Genomic DNA, 23036 nt, shown 5'->3' with positions numbered 1-23036 from the left:
GAACCAATGGAGACGTTGAATAGGACTTTGGAGCAACAGATTCTGACAAAATGTAGAAAAAGAACCAATGTAAAAATTAAATAGGACTTTGGAGCAAGAGATTCTGACAAAATGCAGAAAAAGAACCAATGGAGACGTTAAATAGGACTTTGGAGCAACAGATTCTGACAAAATGCAGAAAAAGAACCAATGGAGAAGTTAAATAGGACTTTGGAGCAACAGACTTTTGATAAAAAATTGCAGAAAAAGAACCAATGGAGAAGTTATATAGGACTTTGGAGCAACAGATTCTGACAAACAATGCAGAAAAAGAACAAATGGAGACGTTAAATAGGACTTTGGAGAAACAGATTCTGACAAACATTTCAGAAAAAGAACCAATGGAGACGTTGAATAGGACTTTGGAGCAACAGATTCTGACAAACATTTCAGAAAAAGAACCAATGGAGACGTTGAATAGGACTTTGGAGCAACAGATTCTGACAAAATGCAGGTAAAGAACCAATGGAGATGTTAAATAGGACTTTGGAGCAACAGATTCTGACAAACAATGCAGAAAAAGAACCAATGGAGAAGTTATATAGGACTTTGGAGCAACAGATTCTGACAAAATGCAGAAAAAAAACCAATGGAGAAGTTAAATAGGACTTTGGAGCAACAGACTTTTGATAAAATATTGCAGAAAAAGAACCAATGCAGAAGTTAAATAGGACTTTGGAGCAACAGATTCTGACAAAATGCAGAAAATGAACCAATAAATAGGACTTTGGAGCAACAGATTTTTGACAAAAAATTGCAGAAAAAGAACCAATGCAGACGTTAAATAGGACTTTGGAGCAACAGATTCTTACAAAATGCAGAAAAAGAACCAATAGAGAAGTTAAATAGGACTTTGGAGCAACAGATTCTGACAAAATGCAGAAAAAGAACCAATGGAGAAGTTATATAGGACTTTGGAGCAACAGATTCTGACAAAATGCAGAAAAAGAACCAATGGAGAAGTTAAATAGGACTTTGGAGCAACAGATTATAACAAAATGCAGAAAAAGAACCAATGCAGACGTTAAATAGGACTTTGGAGCAACAGATTCTGACAAAATGCAGAAAAAGAACCAATGGAGACGTTAAATAGGACTTTGGAGCAACAGATTCTGACAAAATGCAGAAAAAGAACCAATGGAAAAGTTAAATAGGACTTTGGAGCAACAGATTCCTACAAAATGCAGAAAAGAACCAATGGAGACGTTGAATAGGACTTTGGAGCAACAGATTCTGACAAAATGCAGGTAAAGAACCAATGGAGATGTTAAATAGGACTTTGGAGCAACAGATTCTGACAAACAATGCAGAAAAAGAACCAATGGAGAAGTTATATAGGACTTTGGAGCAACAGATTCTGACAAAATGCAGAAAAAGAACCAATGTAGAAATTAAATAGGACTTTGGAGCAACAGATTTTTGACAAAAAATTGCAGAAAAAGAACCAATGCAGACGTTAAATAGGACTTTGGAGCAACAGATTCTGACAAAATGCAGAAAAAGAACCAATGGAGAGGTTAAATAGGACTTTGGAGCAACAGATTCTTAAAAAATGCAGAAAAGAACCAATTGAGACGTTGAATAGGACTTTGGAGCAACAGATTCTGACAAAATGCAGAAAAAGAACCAATGTAGAAATTAAATAGGACTTTGGAGCAACAGATTCTGACAAAATGCAGAAAAAGAACCAATGGAGACGTTAAATAGGACTTTGGAGCAACAGATTCTGACAAAATGCAGAAAAAGAACCTATGCAGAAATTAAATAGGACTTTGGAGCAACAGATTTTTGACAAAAAATTGCAGAAAAAGAACGAATGCAGACGTTAAATAGGACTTTGGAGCAACTGATTCTGACAAAATGCAGAAAAAGAACCAATGGAGACGTTAAATAGGACTTTGGAGCAACAGATTCTGACAAAATGCAGAAAAGAAACAATGGAGACGTTGAATAGGACTTTGGAGCAACAGATTCTGACAAAATGCAGAAAAGAACCAATGGAGATGTTGAATAGGACATTGGAGCAACAGATTCTGACAAAATGCAAGTAAAGAACCAATGGAGATGTTAAATAGGACTTTGGAGCAACAGATTCTGACAAACAATGCAGAAAAAGAACCAATGGAGAAGTTATATAGGACTTTGGAGCAACAGACTTTTGATAAAAAATTGCAGAAAAAGAACCAATGGAGACGTTAAATAGGACTTTGGAGCAACAGATTCTGACAAAATGCAGAAAAAGAACCAATGGAGACGTTAAATAGGACTTTGGAGCAACAGATTCTGACAAAATGCAGAAAAAGAACCTATGCAGAAATTAAATAGGACTTTGGATCAACAGATTTTTGACAAAAAATTGCAGAAAAAGAACCAATGCAGACGTTAAATAGGACTTTGGAGCAACAGATTCTAACAAAATGCAGAAAAAGAACCAATGGAGACGTTGAATAGGACTTTGGAGCAACAGATTCTAACAAAATACAGAAAAAGAACCAATGGAGAAGTTAAATAGGACTTTGGAGCAACAGATTCTGACAAAATGCAGAAAAAGAACCAATGGAGACGTTAAATAGGACTTTGGAGCAACAGATTCTTACAAAATGCAGAAAAGAACCAATTGAGACGTTGAATAGGACTTTGGAGCAACAGATTCTGACAAAATGCAGAAAAAGAACCAATGTAGAAATTAAATAGGACTTTGGAGCAACAGATTCTGACAAAATGCAGTAAAAGAACCAATGGAGACGTTAAATAGGACTTTGGAGCAACAGATTCTGACAAAATGCAGAAAAAGAACCAATGGAGAAGTTAAATAGGACTTTGGAGCAACAGATTATAACAAAATGCAGAAAAAGAACCAATGCAGACGTTAAATAGGACTTTGGAGCAACAGATTCTGACAAAATGCAGAAAAAGAACCAATGGAGACGTTAAATAGGACTTTGGAGCAACAGATTCTGACAAAATGCAGAAAAAGAACCAATGGAAAAGTTAAATAGGACTTTGGAGCAACAGATTCCTACAAAATGCAGAAAAGAACCAATGGAGACGTTGAATAGGACTTTGGAGCAACAGATTCTGACAAAATGCAGGTAAAGAACCAATGGAGATGTTAAATAGGACTTTGGAGCAACAGATTCTGACAAACAATGCAGAAAAAGAACCAATGGAGAAGTTATATAGGACTTTGGAGCAACAGATTCTGACAAAATGCAGAAAAAGAACCAATGTAGAAATTAAATAGGACTTTGGAGCAACAGATTTTTGACAAAAAATTGCAGAAAAAGAACCAATGCAGACGTTAAATAGGACTTTGGAGCAACAGATTCTGACAAAATGCAGAAAAAGAACCAATGGAGAGGTTAAATAGGACTTTGGAGCAACAGATTCTTAAAAAATGCAGAAAAGAACCAATTGAGACGTTGAATAGGACTTTGGAGCAACAGATTCTGACAAAATGCAGAAAAAGAACCAATGTAGAAATTAAATAGGACTTTGGAGCAACAGATTCTGACAAAATGCAGAAAAAGAACCAATGGAGACGTTAAATAGGACTTTGGAGCAACAGATTCTGACAAAATGCAGAAAAAGAACCTATGCAGAAATTAAATAGGACTTTGGAGCAACAGATTTTTGACAAAAAATTGCAGAAAAAGAACGAATGCAGACGTTAAATAGGACTTTGGAGCAACTGATTCTGACAAAATGCAGAAAAAGAACCAATGGAGACGTTAAATAGGACTTTGGAGCAACAGATTCTGACAAAATGCAGAAAAGAAACAATGGAGACGTTGAATAGGACTTTGGAGCAACAGATTCTGACAAAATGCAGAAAAGAACCAATGGAGATGTTGAATAGGACATTGGAGCAACAGATTCTGACAAAATGCAAGTAAAGAACCAATGGAGATGTTAAATAGGACTTTGGAGCAACAGATTCTGACAAACAATGCAGAAAAAGAACCAATGGAGAAGTTATATAGGACTTTGGAGCAACAGACTTTTGATAAAAAATTGCAGAAAAAGAACCAATGGAGACGTTAAATAGGACTTTGGAGCAACAGATTCTGACAAAATGCAGAAAAAGAACCAATGGAGACGTTAAATAGGACTTTGGAGCAACAGATTCTGACAAAATGCAGAAAAAGAACCTATGCAGAAATTAAATAGGACTTTGGATCAACAGATTTTTGACAAAAAATTGCAGAAAAAGAACCAATGCAGACGTTAAATAGGACTTTGGAGCAACAGATTCTAACAAAATGCAGAAAAAGAACCAATGGAGACGTTGAATAGGACTTTGGAGCAACAGATTCTAACAAAATACAGAAAAAGAACCAATGGAGAAGTTAAATAGGACTTTGGAGCAACAGATTCTGACAAAATGCAGAAAAAGAACCAATGGAGACGTTAAATAGGACTTTGGAGCAACAGATTCTTACAAAATGCAGAAAAGAACCAATTGAGACGTTGAATAGGACTTTGGAGCAACAGATTCTGACAAAATGCAGAAAAAAAACCTATGCAGAAATTAAATAGGACTTTGGAGCAACAGATTTTTGACAAAAAATTGCAGAAAAAGAACCAATGCAGACGTTAAATAGGACTTTGGAGCAACAGATTCTGACAAAATGCAGAAAAAGAACCAATGGAGACGTTAAATAGGACTTTGGAGCAACAGATTCTGACAAAATGCAGAAAAATAACCAATGGAGACGTTAAATAGGACTTTGGAGCAACAGATTCTTAAAAAATGCAGAAATGAAACAATTGAGACGTTGAATAGGACTTTGGAGCAACAGATTCTGACAAAATGCAGAAAAAGAACCAATGGAGACGTTAAATAGGACTTTGGAGCAACAGATTCTGACAAAATGCAGAAAAGAAACAATGGAGACGTTGAATAGGACTTTGGAGCAACAGATTCTGACAAAATGCAGAAAAGAACCAATGGAGATGTTGAATAGGACATTGGAGCAACAGATTCTGACAAAATGCAGGTAAAGAACCAATGGAGATGTTAAATAGGACTTTGGAGCAACAGATTCTGACAAACAATGCAGAAAAAGAACCAATGGAGAAGTTATATAGGACTTTGGAGCAACAGATTCTGACAAAATGCAGAAAAAGAACCAATGTAGAAATTAAATAGGACTTTGGAGCAACAGATTTTTGACAAAAAATTGCAGAAAAAGAACCAATGCAGACGTTAAATAGGACTTTGGAGCAACAGATTCTGACAAAATGCAGAAAAAGAACCAATGGAGAGGTTAAATAGGACTTTGGAGCAACAGATTCTTAAAAAATGCAGAAAAGAACCAATTGAGACGTTGAATAGGACTTTGGAGCAACAGATTCTGACAAAATGCAGAAAAAGAACCAATGTAGAAATTAAATAGGACTTTGGAGCAACAGATTCTGACAAAATGCAGAAAAAGAACCAATGGAGACGTTAAATAGGACTTTGGAGCAACAGATTCTGACAAAATGCAGAAAAAGAACCTATGCAGAAATTAAATAGGACTTTGGAGCAACAGATTTTTGACAAAAAATTGCAGAAAAAGAACGAATGCAGACGTTAAATAGGACTTTGGAGCAACTGATTCTGACAAAATGCAGAAAAAGAACCAATGGAGACGTTAAATAGGACTTTGGAGCAACAGATTCTGACAAAATGCAGAAAAGAAACAATGGAGACGTTGAATAGGACTTTGGAGCAACAGATTCTGACAAAATGCAGAAAAGAACCAATGGAGATGTTGAATAGGACATTGGAGCAACAGATTCTGACAAAATGCAAGTAAAGAACCAATGGAGATGTTAAATAGGACTTTGGAGCAACAGATTCTGACAAACAATGCAGAAAAAGAACCAATGGAGAAGTTATATAGGACTTTGGAGCAACAGACTTTTGATAAAAAATTGCAGAAAAAGAACCAATGGAGACGTTAAATAGGACTTTGGAGCAACAGATTCTGACAAAATGCAGAAAAAGAACCAATGGAGACGTTAAATAGGACTTTGGAGCAACAGATTCTGACAAAATGCAGAAAAAGAACCTATGCAGAAATTAAATAGGACTTTGGATCAACAGATTTTTGACAAAAAATTGCAGAAAAAGAACCAATGCAGACGTTAAATAGGACTTTGGAGCAACAGATTCTAACAAAATGCAGAAAAAGAACCAATGGAGACGTTGAATAGGACTTTGGAGCAACAGATTCTAACAAAATGCAGAAAAGAACCAATTGAGACGTTGAATAGGACTTTGGAGCAACAGATTCTGACAAAATGCAGAAAAAGAACCAATGTAGAAATTAAATAGGACTTTGGAGCAACAGATTCTGACAAAATGCAGTAAAAGAACCAATGGAGACGTTAAATAGGACTTTGGAGCAACAGATTCTGACAAAATGCAGAAAAAAAACCTATGCAGAAATTAAATAGGACTTTGGAGCAACAGATTTTTGACAAAAAATTGCAGAAAAAGAACCAATGCAGACGTTAAATAGGACTTTGGAGCAACAGATTCTGACAAAATGCAGAAAAAGAACCAATGGAGACGTTAAATAGGACTTTGGAGCAACAGATTCTGACAAAATGCAGAAAAATAACCAATGGAGACGTTAAATAGGACTTTGGAGCAACAGATTCTTAAAAAATGCAGAAATGAAACAATTGAGACGTTGAATAGGACTTTGGAGCAACAGATTCTGACAAAATGCAGAAAAAGAACCAATGGAGACGTTAAATAGGACTTTGGAGCAACAGATTCTGACAAAATGCAGAAAAGAAACAATGGAGACGTTGAATAGGACTTTGGAGCAACAGATTCTGACAAAATGCAGAAAAGAACCAATGGAGATGTTGAATAGGACATTGGAGCAACAGATTCTGACAAAATGCAGGTAAAGAACCAATGGAGATGTTAAATAGGACTTTGGAGCAACAGATTCTGACAAACAATGCAGAAAAAGAACCAATGGAGAAGTTATATAGGACTTTGGAGCAACAGATTCTGACAAAATGCAGAAAAAGAACCAATGTAGAAATTAAATAGGACTTTGGAGCAACAGATTTTTGACAAAAAATTGCAGAAAAAGAACCAATGCAGACGTTAAATAGGACTTTGGAGCAACAGATTCTGACAAAATGCAGAAAAAGAACCAATGGAGAGGTTAAATAGGACTTTGGAGCAACAGATTCTTAAAAAATGCAGAAAAGAACCAATTGAGACGTTGAATAGGACTTTGGAGCAACAGATTCTGACAAAATGCAGAAAAAGAACCAATGTAGAAATTAAATAGGACTTTGGAGCAACAGATTCTGACAAAATGCAGAAAAAGAACCAATGGAGACGTTAAATAGGACTTTGGAGCAACAGATTCTGACAAAATGCAGAAAAAGAACCTATGCAGAAATTAAATAGGACTTTGGAGCAACAGATTTTTGACAAAAAATTGCAGAAAAAGAACGAATGCAGACGTTAAATAGGACTTTGGAGCAACTGATTCTGACAAAATGCAGAAAAAGAACCAATGGAGACGTTAAATAGGACTTTGGAGCAACAGATTCTGACAAAATGCAGAAAAGAAACAATGGAGACGTTGAATAGGACTTTGGAGCAACAGATTCTGACAAAATGCAGAAAAGAACCAATGGAGATGTTGAATAGGACATTGGAGCAACAGATTCTGACAAAATGCAAGTAAAGAACCAATGGAGATGTTAAATAGGACTTTGGAGCAACAGATTCTGACAAACAATGCAGAAAAAGAACCAATGGAGAAGTTATATAGGACTTTGGAGCAACAGACTTTTGATAAAAAATTGCAGAAAAAGAACCAATGGAGACGTTAAATAGGACTTTGGAGCAACAGATTCTGACAAAATGCAGAAAAAGAACCAATGGAGACGTTAAATAGGACTTTGGAGCAACAGATTCTGACAAAATGCAGAAAAAGAACCTATGCAGAAATTAAATAGGACTTTGGATCAACAGATTTTTGACAAAAAATTGCAGAAAAAGAACCAATGCAGACGTTAAATAGGACTTTGGAGCAACAGATTCTAACAAAATGCAGAAAAAGAACCAATGGAGACGTTGAATAGGACTTTGGAGCAACAGATTCTAACAAAATACAGAAAAAGAACCAATGGAGAAGTTAAATAGGACTTTGGAGCAACAGATTCTGACAAAATGCAGAAAAAGAACCAATGGAGACGTTAAATAGGACTTTGGAGCAACAGATTCTTACAAAATGCAGAAAAGAACCAATTGAGACGTTGAATAGGACTTTGGAGCAACAGATTCTGACAAAATGCAGAAAAAGAACCAATGTAGAAATTAAATAGGACTTTGGAGCAACAGATTCTGACAAAATGCAGTAAAAGAACCAATGGAGACGTTAAATAGGACTTTGGAGCAACAGATTCTGACAAAATGCAGAAAAAAAACCTATGCAGAAATTAAATAGGACTTTGGAGCAACAGATTTTTGACAAAAAATTGCAGAAAAAGAACCAATGCAGACGTTAAATAGGACTTTGGAGCAACAGATTCTGACAAAATGCAGAAAAAGAACCAATGGAGACGTTAAATAGGACTTTGGAGCAACAGATTCTGACAAAATGCAGAAAAATAACCAATGGAGACGTTAAATAGGACTTTGGAGCAACAGATTCTTAAAAAATGCAGAAATGAAACAATTGAGACGTTGAATAGGACTTTGGAGCAACAGATTCTGACAAAATGCAGAAAAAGAACCAATGGAGACGTTAAATAGGACTTTGGAGCAACAGATTCTGACAAAATGCAGAAAAGAAACAATGGAGACGTTGAATAGGACTTTGGAGCAACAGATTCTGACAAAATGCAGAAAAGAACCAATGGAGATGTTGAATAGGACATTGGAGCAACAGATTCTGACAAAATGCAGGTAAAGAACCAATGGAGATGTTAAATAGGACTTTGGAGCAACAGATTCTGACAAACAATGCAGAAAAAGAACCAATGGAGAAGTTATATAGGACTTTGGAGCAACAGATTCTGACAAAATGCAGAAAAAAAACCAATGGAGAAGTTAAATAGGACTTTGGAGCAACAGACTTTTGATAAAAAATTGCAGAAAAAGAACCAATGGAGACGTTAAATAGGACTTTGGAGCAACAGATTCTGACAAAATGCAGAAAAGAAACAATGGAGACGTTGAATAGGACTTTGGAGCAACAGATTCTGACAAAATGCAGAAAAGAACCAATGGAGATGTTGAATAGGACATTGGAGCAACAGATTCTGACAAAATGCAGGTAAAGAACCAATGGAGATGTTAAATAGGACTTTGGAGCAACAGATTCTGACAAACAATGCAGAAAAAGAACCAATGGAGAAGTTATATAGGACTTTGGAGCAACAGATTCTGACAAAATGCAGAAAAAAAACCAATGGAGAAGTTAAATAGGACTTTGGAGCAACAGACTTTTGATAAAAAATTGCAGAAAAAGAACCAATGGAGACGTTAAATAGGACTTTGAAGCAACAGATTCTGACAAAATGCAGAAAAAGAACCAATGGAGACGTTAAATAGGACTTTGGAGCAACAGATTCTGACAAAATGCAGAAAAAGAACCAATGGAGAAGTTAAATAGGACTTTGGAGCAACAGATTCTGACAAAATGCAGAAAAAGAACCAATGGAGACGTTAAATAGGACTTTGGAGCAACAGATTCTGACAAAATGCAGTAAAAGAACCAATGGAGACGTTAAATAGGACTTTGGAGCAACAGATTCTGACAAAATGCAGAAAAGAACCAATGGAGACGTTGAATAGGACTTTGGAGCAACAGATTCTGACAAAATGCAGAAAAGAACCAATGGAGATGTTGAATAGGACATTGGAGCAACAGATTCTGACAAAATGCAGGTAAAGAACCAATGGAGATGTTAAATAGGACTTTGGAGCAACAGATTCTGACAAACAATGCAGAAAAAGAACCAATGGAGACGTTGAATAGGACTTTGGAGCAACAGATTCTGACAAAATATAGAAAAAGAACCAATGGAGAAGTTAAATAGGACTTTGGAGCAACAGATTCTGACAAAATGCAGAAAAAGAACCAATGGAGACGTTGAATAGGACTTTGGAGCAACAGATTCTAACAAAATGCAGAAAAAGAACCAATGGAGAAGTTAAATAGGACTTTGGAGCAACAGATTCTGACAAAATGATGAAAAAGAACCAATGCAGACGTTAAATAGGACTTTGGAGCAACAGATTCTGACAAAATGCAGAAAAGAACCAATGGAGACGTTGAATAGGACTTTGGAGCAACAGATTCTAACAAAATGCAGAAAAAGAACCAATGGAGAAGTTAAATAGGACTTTGGAGCAACAGATTCTGACAAAATGCAGAAAAAGAACCAATGGAGACGTTAAATAGGACTTTGGAGCAACAGATTCTGACAAAATGCAGAAAAAAAACCTATGCAGAAATTAAATAGGACTTTGGAGCAACAGATTTTTGACAAAAAATTGCAGAAAAAGAACCAATGCAGACGTTAAATAGGACTTTGGAGCAACAGATTCTGACAAAATGCAGAAAAAGAACCAATGGAGACGTTAAATAGGACTTTGGAGCAACAGATTCTGACAAAATGCAGAAAAGAACCAATGGAGACGTTGAATAGGACTTTGGAGCAACAGATTCTAACAAAATGCAGAAAAAGAACCAATGGAGAAGTTAAATAGGACTTTGGAGCAACAGATTCTGACAAAATGCAGAAAAAGAACCAATGGAGACGTTAAATAGGACTTTGGAGCAACAGATTCTGACAAAATGCAGAAAAGAACCAATGGAGACGTTGAATAGGACTTTGGAGCAACAGATTCTGACAAAATGCAGAAAAAGAACCAATGGAGAAGTTAAATAGGACTTTGGAGCAACAGATTCTGACAAAATGCAGAAAAAGAACCAATGGAGACGTTGAATAGGACTTTGGAGCAACAGATTCTAACAAAATGCAGAAAAAGAACCAATGGAGAAGTTAAATAGGACTTTGGAGCAACAGATTCTGACAAAATGATGAAAAAGAACCAATGCAGACGTTAAATAGGACTTTGGAGCAACAGATTCTGACAAAATGCAGAAAAAGAACCAATGGAGACGTTAAATAGGACTTTGGAGCAACAGATTCTGACAAAATGCAGGTAAAGAACCAATGGAGACGTTAAATAGGACTTTGGAGCAACAGATTCTGACAAAATGCAGAAAAGAACCAATGGAGACGTTGAATAGGACTTTGGAGCAACAGATTCTGACAAAATGCAGAAAAAGAACCAATGGAGAAGTTAAATAGGACTTTGGAGCAACAGATTCTGACAAAATGCAGAAAAAGAACCAATGGAGACGTTGAATAGGACTTTGGAGCAACAGATTCTAACAAAATGCAGAAAAAGAACCAATGGAGAAGTTAAATAGGACTTTGGAGCAACAGATTCTGACAAAATGATGAAAAAGAACCAATGGAGACGTTAAATAGGACTTTGGAGCAACAGATTCTTACAAAATGCAGAAAAGAACCAATGGAGACGTTGAATAGGACTTTGGAGCAACAGATTCTGACAAAATGCAGAAAAAGAACCAATGTAGAAATTAAATAGGACTTTGGAGCAACAGATTCTGACAAAATGCAGAAAAAGAACCAATGGAGACGTTAAATAGGACTTTGGAGCAACAGATTCTTACAAAATGCAGAAAAAGAACCTATGCAGAAATTAAATAGGACTTTGGAGCAACAGATTTTTGACAAAAAATTGCAGAAAAAGAACCAATGCAGACGTTAAATAGGACTTTGGAGCAACAGATTCTGACAAAATGCAGAAAAAGAACCAATGGAGACGTTGAATAGGACTTTGGAGCAACAGATTCTAACAAAATGCAGAAAAAGAACCAATGGAGAAGTTAAATAGGACTTTGGAGCAACAGATTCTGACAAAATGCAGAAAAAGAACCAATGGAGACGTTAAATAGGAATTTGGAGCAACAAATTCTTACAAAATGCAGAAAAGAACCAATTGAGACGTTGAATAGGACTTTGGAGCAACAGATTCTGACAAAATGCAGAAAAAGAACCAATGGAGAAATTAAATAGGACTTTGGAGCAACGGATTCTGACAAAATGCAGAAAAAGAACCAATGGAGACGTTAAATAGGACTTTGGAGCAACAGATTCTGACAAAATGCAGAAAAAAAACCTATGCAGAAATTAAATAGGACTTTGGAGCAACAGATTTTTGACAAAAAATTGCAGAAAAAGAACCAATGCAGACGTTAAATAGGACTTTGGAGCAACAGATTCTGACAAAATGCAGAAAAAGAACCAATGGAGACGTTAAATAGGACTTTGGAGCAACAGATTCTGACAAAATGCAGAAAAAGAACCAATGGAGACGTTAAATAGGACTTTGGAGCAACAGATTCTGACAAAATGCAGAAAAGAACCAATGGAGACGTTGAATAGGACTTTGGAGCAACAGATTCTAACAAAATGCAGAAAAAGAACCAATGGAGAAGTTAAATAGGACTTTGGAGCAACAGATTCTGACAAAATGCAGAAAAAGAACCAATAAATAGGACTTTGGAGCAACAGACTTTTGATAAAATATTGCAGAAAAAGAACCAATGGAGACGTTAAATAGGACTTTGAAGCAACAGATTCTGACAAAATGCAGAAAAAGAACCAATGCAGACGTTAAATAGGACTTTGGAGCAACAGATTCTGAAAAAATGCAGAAAAAGAACCAATGGAGAAGTTAAATAGGACTTTGGAGCAACAGATTCTGACAAAATGCAGAAAAAGAACCAATGGAGACGTTAAATAGGACTTTGGAGCAACAGATTCTGACAAAATGCAGAAAAAGAACCAATAAATAGGACTTTGGAGCAACAGACTTTTGATAAAATATTGCAGAAAAAGAACCAATGGAGACGTTAAATAGGACTTTGAAGCAACAGATTCTGACAAAATGCAGAAAAAGAACCAATGCAGACGTTAAATAGGACTTTGGAGCAACAGATTCTGAAAAAATGCAGAAAAAGAACCAATGGAGAAGTTAAATAGGACTTTGGAGCAACAGATTCTGACAAAATGCAGAAAAAGAACCAATGGAGACGTTAAATAGGACTTTGGAGCAACAGATTCTTACAAAATGCAGAAAAAGAACCTATGCAGAAATTAAATAGGACTTTGGAGCAACAGATTTTTGACAAAAAATTGCAGAAAAAGAACCAATGCAGACGTTAAATAGGACTTTGGAGCAACAGATTCTGACAAAATGCAGAAAAAGAACCAATGGAGACGTTGAATAGGACTTTGGAGCAACAGATTCTAACAAAATGCAGAAAAAGAACCAATGGAGAAGTTAAATAGGACTTTGGAGCAACAGATTCTGACAAAATGCAGAAAAAGAACCAATGGAGACGTTAAATAGGAATTTGGAGCAACAGATTCTTACAAAATGCAGAAAAGAACCAATTGAGACGTTGAATAGGACTTTGGAGCAACAGATTCTGACAAAATGCAGAAAAAGAACCAATGGAGAAATTAAATAGGACTTTGGAGCAACGGATTCTGACAAAATGCAGAAAAAGAACCAATGGAGACGTTAAATAGGACTTTGGAGCAACAGATTCTGACAAAATGCAGAAAAAAAACCTATGCAGAAATTAAATAGGACTTTGGAGCAACAGATTTTTGACAAAAAATTGCAGAAAAAGAACCAATGCAGACGTTAAATAGGACTTTGGAGCAACAGATTCTGACAAAATGCAGAAAAAGAACCAATGGAGACGTTAAATAGGACTTTGGAGCAACAGATTCTGACAAAATGCAGAAAAAGAACCAATGGAGACGTTAAATAGGACTTTGGAGCAACAGATTCTGACAAAATGCAGAAAAGAACCAATGGAGACGTTGAATAGGACTTTGGAGCAACAGATTCTAACAAAATGCAGAAAAAGAACCAATGGAGAAGTTAAATAGGACTTTGGAGCAACAGATTCTGACAAAATGCAGAAAAAGAACCAATGGAGACGTTGAATAGGACTTTGGAGCAACAGATTCTAACAAAATGCAGAAAAAGAACCAATGGAGAAGTTAAATAGGACTTTGGAGCAACAGATTCTGACAAAATGCAGAAAAAGAACCAATAAATAGGACTTTGGAGCAACAGACTTTTGATAAAATATTGCAGAAAAAGAACCAATGGAGACGTTAAATAGGACTTTGAAGCAACAGATTCTGACAAAATGCAGAAAAAGAACCAATGCAGACGTTAAATAGGACTTTGGAGCAACAGATTCTGAAAAAATGCAGAAAAAGAACCAATGGAGAAGTTAAATAGGACTTTGGAGCAACAGATTCTGACAAAATGCAGAAAAAGAACCAATGGAGACGTTAAATAGGACTTTGGAGCAACAGATTCTGACAAAATGCAGAAAAAGAACCAATGGAGACGTTAAATAGGACTTTGGAGCAACATATTCTAACAAAATGCAGAAAAAGAACCAATGGAGACGTTGAATAGGACTTTGGAGCAACAGATTCTAACAAAATGCAGAAAAAGAACCAATGGAGAAGTTAAATAGGACTTTGGAGCAACAGATTCTGACAAAATGCAGAAAAAGAACCAATGGAGACGTTAAATAGGACTTTGGAGCAACAGATTCTTACAAAATGCAGAAAAGAACCAATGGAGACGTTAAATAGGACTTTGGAGCAACAGATTCTAACAAAATGCAGAAAAAGAACCAATGGAGACGTTAAATAGGACTTTGGAGCAACAGATTCTGACAAAATGCAGAAAAAGAACCAATAAATAGGACTTTGGAGCAACAGACTTTTGATAAAATATTGCAGAAAAAGAACCAATGGAGACGTTAAATAGGACTTTGAAGCAACAGATTCTGACAAAATGCAGAAAAAGAACCAATGCAGACGTTAAATAGGACTTTGGAGCAACAGATTCTGAAAAAATGCAGAAAAAGAACCAATGGAGAAGTTAAATAGGACTTTGGAGCAACAGATTCTGACAAAATGCAGAAAAAGAACCAATGGAGACGTTAAATAGGACTTTGGAGCAACAGATTCTTACAAAATGCAGAAAAAGAACCTATGCAGAAATTAAATAGGACTTTGGAGCAACAGATTTTTGACAAAAAATTGCAGAAAAAGAACCAATGCAGACGTTAAATAGGACTTTGGAGCAACAGATTCTGACAAAATGCAGAAAAAGAACCAATGGAGACGTTGAATAGGACTTTGGAGCAACAGATTCTAACAAAATGCAGAAAAAGAACCAATGGAGAAGTTAAATAGGACTTTGGAGCAACAGATTCTGACAAAATGCAGAAAAAGAACCAATGGAGACGTTAAATAGGAATTTGGAGCAACAGATTCTTACAAAATGCAGAAAAGAACCAATTGAGACGTTGAATAGGACTTTGGAGCAACAGATTCTGACAAAATGCAGAAAAAGAACCAATGGAGAAATTAAATAGGACTTTGGAGCAACGGATTCTGACAAAATGCAGAAAAAGAACCAATGGAGACGTTAAATAGGACTTTGGAGCAACAGATTCTGACAAAATGCAGAAAAAAAACCTATGCAGAAATTAAATAGGACTTTGGAGCAACAGATTTTTGACAAAAAATTGCAGAAAAAGAACCAATGCAGACGTTAAATAGGACTTTGGAGCAACAGATTCTGACAAAATGCAGAAAAAGAACCAATGGAGACGTTAAATAGGACTTTGGAGCAACAGATTCTGACAAAATGCAGAAAAAGAACCAATGGAGACGTTAAATAGGACTTTGGAGCAACAGATTCTGACAAAATGCAGAAAAGAACCAATGGAGACGTTGAATAGGACTTTGGAGCAACAGATTCTAACAAAATGCAGAAAAAGAACCAATGGAGAAGTTAAATAGGACTTTGGAGCAACAGATTCTGACAAAATGCAGAAAAAGAACCAATGGAGACGTTGAATAGGACTTTGGAGCAACAGATTCTAACAAAATGCAGAAAAAGAACCAATGGAGAAGTTAAATAGGACTTTGGAGCAACAGATTCTGACAAAATGCAGAAAAAGAACCAATAAATAGGACTTTGGAGCAACAGACTTTTGATAAAATATTGCAGAAAAAGAACCAATGGAGACGTTAAATAGGACTTTGAAGCAACAGATTCTGACAAAATGCAGAAAAAGAACCAATGCAGACGTTAAATAGGACTTTGGAGCAACAGATTCTGAAAAAATGCAGAAAAAGAACCAATGGAGAAGTTAAATAGGACTTTGGAGCAACAGATTCTGACAAAATGCAGAAAAAGAACCAATGGAGACGTTAAATAGGACTTTGGAGCAACAGATTCTGACAAAATGCAGAAAAAGAACCAATGGAGACGTTAAATAGGACTTTGGAGCAACATATTCTAACAAAATGCAGAAAAAGAACCAATGGAGACGTTGAATAGGACTTTGGAGCAACAGATTCTAACAAAATGCAGAAAAAGAACCAATGGAGAAGTTAAATAGGACTTTGGAGCAACAGATTCTGACAAAATGCAGAAAAAGAACCAATGGAGACGTTAAATAGGACTTTGGAGCAACAGATTCTTACAAAATGCAGAAAAGAACCAATGGAGACGTTAAATAGGACTTTGGAGCAACAGATTCTAACAAAATGCAGAAAAAAAACCTATGCAGAAATTAAATAGGACTTTGGAGCAACAGATTTTTGACAAAAAATTGCAGAAAAAGAACCAATGCAGACGTTAAATAGGACTTTGGAGCAACAGATTCTGACAAAATGCAGAAAAAGAACCAATGGAGACGTTAAATAGGACTTTGGAGCAACAGATTCTGACAAAATGCAGAAAAAGAACCAATGGAGACGTTAAATAGGACTTTGGAGCAACAGATTCTAACAAAATGCAGAAAAAGAACCAATGGAGACGTTGAATAGGAATTTGGAGCAACAGATTCTTACAAAATGCAGAAAAGAACCAATTGAGACGTTGAATAGGACTTTGGAGCAACAGATTCTGACAAAATGCAGAAAAAGAACCAATGGAGAAATTAAATAGGACTTTGGAGCAACGGATTCTGACAAAATGCAGAAAAAGAACCAATGGAGACGTTAAATAGGACTTTGGAGCAACAGATTCTGACAAAATGCAGAAAAAGAACCTATGCAGAAATTAAATAGGACTTTGGAGCAACAGATTTTTGACAAAAAATTGCAGAAAAAGAACCAATGCAGACGTTAAATAGGACTTTGGAGCAACAGATTCTGACAAAATGCAGAAAAAGAACCAATGGAGACGTTAAATAGGACTTTGGAGCAACAGATTCTGACAAAATGCAGAAAAAGAACCAATGGAGACGTTAAATAGGACTTTGGAGCAACAGATTCTGACAAAATGCAGAAAAGAACCAATGGAGACGTTGAATAGGACTTTGGAGCAACAGATTCTAACAAAATGCAGAAAAAGAACCAATGGAGAAGTTAAATAGGACTTTGGAGCAACAGATTCCTACAAAATGCAGAAAAGAACCAATGGAGACGTTGAATAGGACTTTGGAGCAACAGATTCTGACAAAATGCAGAAAAAGAACCAATAAATAGGACTTTGGAGCAACAGACTTTTGATAAAATATTGCAGAAAAAGAACCAATGGAGACGTTAAATAGGACTTTGAAGCAACAGATTCTGACAAAATGCAGAAAAAGAACCAATGCAGACGTTAAATAGGACTTTGGAGCAACAGATTCTGAAAAAATGCAGAAAAAGAACCAATGGAGAAGTTAAATAGGACTTTGGAGCAACAGATTCTGACAAAATGCAGAAAAAGAACCAATGGAGACGTTAAATAGGACTTTGAAGCAACAGATTCTGACAAAATGCAGAAAAAGAACCAATGCAGACGTTAAATAGGACTTTGGAGCAACAGATTCTGACAAAATGCAGAAAAAGAACCAATGCAGACGTTAAATAGGACTTTGGAGCAACAGATTCTGACAAAATGCAGAAAAAGAACCAATGGAGAAGTTAAATAGGACTTTGGAGCAACAGATTCTGACAAAATGCAGAAAAAGAACCAATAAATAGGACTTTGGAGCAACAGACTTTTGATAAAATATTGCAGAAAAAGAACCAATGGAGACGTTAAATAGGACTTTGAAGCAACAGATTCTGACAAAATGCAGAAAAAGAACCAATGCAGACGTTAAATAGGACTTTGGAGCAACAGATTCTGAAAAAATGCAGAAAAAGAACCAATGGAGAAGTTAAATAGGACTTTGGAGCAACAGATTCTGACAAAATGCAGAAAAAGAACCAATGGAGACGTTAAATAGGACTTTGGAGCAACAGATTCTGACAAAATGCAGAAAAAGAACCAATAAATAGGACTTTGGAGCAACAGACTTTTGATAAAATATTGCAGAAAAAGAACCAATGGAGACGTTAAATAGGACTTTGAAGCAACAGATTCTGACAAAATGCAGAAAAAGAACCAATGCAGACGTTAAATAGGACTTTGGAGCAACAGATTCTGAAAAAATGCAGAAAAAGAACCAATGGAGACGTTGAATAGGACTTTGGAGCAACAGATTCTGACAAAATGCAGAAAAGAACCAATGGAGATGTTGAATAGGACATTGGAGCAACAGATTCTGACAAAATGCAGGTAAAGAACCAATGGAGATGTTAAATAGGACTTTGGAGCAACAGATTCTGACAAACAATGCAGAAAAAGAACCAATGGAGACGTTGAATAGGACTTTGGAGCAACAGATTCTGACAAAATATAGAAAAAGAACCAATGGAGAAGTTAAATAGGACTTTGGAGCAACAGATTCTGACAAAATGCAGAAAAAGAACCAATGGAGACGTTGAATAGGACTTTGGAGCAACAGATTCTAACAAAATGCAGAAAAAGAACCAATGGAGAAGTTAAATAGGACTTTGGAGCAACAGATTCTGACAAAATGATGAAAAAGAACCAATGCAGACGTTAAATAGGACTTTGGAGCAACAGATTCTGACAAAATGCAGAAAAGAACCAATGGAGACGTTGAATAGGACTTTGGAGCAACAGATTCTAACAAAATGCAGAAAAAGAACCAATAAATAGGACTTTGGAGCAACAGACTTTTGATAAAATATTGCAGAAAAAGAACCAATGGAGACGTTAAATAGGACTTTGAAGCAACAGATTCTGACAAAATGCAGAAAAAGAACCAATGCAGACGTTAAATAGGACTTTGGAGCAACAGATTCTGAAAAAATGCAGAAAAAGAACCAATGGAGAAGTTAAATAGGACTTTGGAGCAACAGATTCTGACAAAATGCAGAAAAAGAACCAATGGAGACGTTAAATAGGACTTTGAAGCAACAGATTCTGACAAAATGCAGAAAAAGAACCAATGCAGACGTTAAATAGGACTTTGGAGCAACAGATTCTGACAAAATGCAGAAAAAGAACCAATGCAGACGTTAAATAGGACTTTGGAGCAACAGATTCTGACAAAATGCAGAAAAAGAACCAATGGAGAAGTTAAATAGGACTTTGGAGCAACAGATTCTGACAAAATGCAGAAAAAGAACCAATAAATAGGACTTTGGAGCAACAGACTTTTGATAAAATATTGCAGAAAAAGAACCAATGGAGACGTTAAATAGGACTTTGAAGCAACAGATTCTGACAAAATGCAGAAAAAGAACCAATGCAGACGTTAAATAGGACTTTGGAGCAACAGATTCTGAAAAAATGCAGAAAAAGAACCAATGGAGAAGTTAAATAGGACTTTGGAGCAACAGATTCTGACAAAATGCAGAAAAAGAACCAATGGAGACGTTAAATAGGACTTTGGAGCAACAGATTCTGACAAAATGCAGAAAAAGAACCAATAAATAGGACTTTGGAGCAACAGACTTTTGATAAAATATTGCAGAAAAAGAACCAATGGAGAAGTTAAATAGGACTTTGAAGCAACAGATTCTGACAAAATGCAGAAAAAGAACCAATGCAGACGTTAAATAGGACTTTGGAGCAACAGATTCTGAAAAAATGCAGAAAAAGAACCAATGGAGACGTTGAATAGGACTTTGGAGCAACAGATTCTGACAAAATGCAGAAAAGAACCAATGGAGATGTTGAATAGGACATTGGAGCAACAGATTCTGACAAAATGCAGGTAAAGAACCAATGGAGATGTTAAATAGGACTTTGGAGCAACAGATTCTGACAAACAATGCAGAAAAAGAACCAATGGAGACGTTGAATAGGACTTTGGAGCAACAGATTCTGACAAAATATAGAAAAAGAACCAATGGAGACGTTGAATAGGACTTTGGAGCAACAGATTCTAACAAAATGCAGAAAAAGAACCAATGGAGAAGTTAAATAGGACTTTGGAGCAACAGATTCTGACAAAATGATGAAAAAGAACCAATGCAGACGTTAAATAGGACTTTGGAGCAACAGATTCTGACAAAATGCAGAAAAGAACCAATGGAGACGTTGAATAGGACTTTGGAGCAACAGATTCTAACAAAATGCAGAAAAAGAACCAATGGAGAAGTTAAATAGGACTTTGGAGCAACAGATTCTGACAAAATGCAGAAAAAGAACCAATGGAGACGTTAAATAGGACTTTGGAGCAACAGATTCTGACAAAATGCAGAAAAAAAACCTATGCAGAAATTAAATAGGACTTTGGAGCAACAGATTTTTGACAAAAAATTGCAGAAAAAGAACCAATGCAGACGTTAAATAGGACTTTGGAGCAACAGATTCTGACAAAATGCAGAAAAAGAACCAATGGAGACGTTAAATAGGACTTTGGAGCAACAGATTCTGACAAAATGCAGAAAAGAACCAATGGAGACGTTGAATAGGACTTTGGAGCAACAGATTCTAACAAAATGCAGAAAAAGAACCAATGGAGAAGTTAAATAGGACTTTGGAGCAACAGATTCTGACAAAATGCAGAAAAAGAACCAATGGAGACGTTAAATAGGACTTTGGAGCAACAGATTCTGACAAAATGCAGAAAAGAACCAATGGAGACGTTGAATAGGACTTTGGAGCAACAGATTCTGACAAAATGCAGAAAAAGAACCAATGGAGAAGTTAAATAGGACTTTGGAGCAACAGATTCTGACAAAATGCAGAAAAAGAACCAATGGAGACGTTGAATAGGACTTTGGAGCAACAGATTCTAACAAAATGCAGAAAAAGAACCAATGGAGAAGTTAAATAGGACTTTGGAGCAACAGATTCTGACAAAATGATGAAAAAGAACCAATGCAGACGTTAAATAGGACTTTGGAGCAACAGATTCTGACAAAATGCAGAAAAAGAACCAATGGAGACGTTAAATAGGACTTTGGAGCAACAGATTCTGACAAAATGCAGGTAAAGAACCAATGGAGACGTTAAATAGGACTTTGGAGCAACAGATTCTGACAAAATGCAGAAAAGAACCAATGGAGACGTTGAATAGGACTTTGGAGCAACAGATTCTGACAAAATGCAGAAAAAGAACCAATGGAGAAGTTAAATAGGACTTTGGAGCAACAGATTCTGACAAAATGCAGAAAAAGAACCAATGGAGACGTTGAATAGGACTTTGGAGCAACAGATTCTAACAAAATGCAGAAAAAGAACCAATGGAGAAGTTAAATAGGACTTTGGAGCAACAGATTCTGACAAAATGATGAAAAAGAACCAATGGAGACGTTAAATAGGACTTTGGAGCAACAGATTCTTACAAAATGCAGAAAAGAACCAATGGAGACGTTGAATAGGACTTTGGAGCAACAGATTCTGACAAAATGCAGAAAAAGAACCAATGTAGAAATTAAATAGGACTTTGGAGCAACAGATTCTGACAAAATGCAGAAAAAGAACCAATGGAGACGTTAAATAGGACTTTGGAGCAACAGATTCTTACAAAATGCAGAAAAAGAACCTATGCAGAAATTAAATAGGACTTTGGAGCAACAGATTTTTGACAAAAAATTGCAGAAAAAGAACCAATGCAGACGTTAAATAGGACTTTGGAGCAACAGATTCTGACAAAATGCAGAAAAAGAACCAATGGAGACGTTGAATAGGACTTTGGAGCAACAGATTCTAACAAAATGCAGAAAAAGAACCAATGGAGAAGTTAAATAGGACTTTGGAGCAACAGATTCTGACAAAATGCAGAAAAAGAACCAATGGAGACGTTAAATAGGAATTTGGAGCAACAAATTCTTACAAAATGCAGAAAAGAACCAATTGAGACGTTGAATAGGACTTTGGAGCAACAGATTCTGACAAAATGCAGAAAAAGAACCAATGGAGAAATTAAATAGGACTTTGGAGCAACGGATTCTGACAAAATGCAGAAAAAGAACCAATGGAGACGTTAAATAGGACTTTGGAGCAACAGATTCTGACAAAATGCAGAAAAAAAACCTATGCAGAAATTAAATAGGACTTTGGAGCAACAGATTTTTGACAAAAAATTGCAGAAAAAGAACCAATGCAGACGTTAAATAGGACTTTGGAGCAACAGATTCTGACAAAATGCAGAAAAAGAACCAATGGAGACGTTAAATAGGACTTTGGAGCAACAGATTCTGACAAAATGCAGAAAAAGAACCAATGGAGACGTTAAATAGGACTTTGGAGCAACAGATTCTGACAAAATGCAGAAAAGAACCAATGGAGACGTTGAATAGGACTTTGGAGCAACAGATTCTAACAAAATGCAGAAAAAGAACCAATGGAGAAGTTAAATAGGACTTTGGAGCAAGAGATTCTGACAAAATGCAGAAAAAGAACCAATAAATAGGACTTTGGAGCAACAGACTTTTGATAAAATATTGCAGAAAAAGAACCAATGGAGACGTTAAATAGGACTTTGAAGCAACAGATTCTGACA

The sequence above is a fragment of the Odontesthes bonariensis genome, chromosome 11 (assembly GCF_027942865.1).
Source record: "Odontesthes bonariensis isolate fOdoBon6 chromosome 11, fOdoBon6.hap1, whole genome shotgun sequence".
Lineage (NCBI taxonomy): Eukaryota > Metazoa > Chordata > Actinopteri > Atheriniformes > Atherinopsidae > Odontesthes > Odontesthes bonariensis.
Note: the sequence above shows the minus strand (reverse complement) of the source record.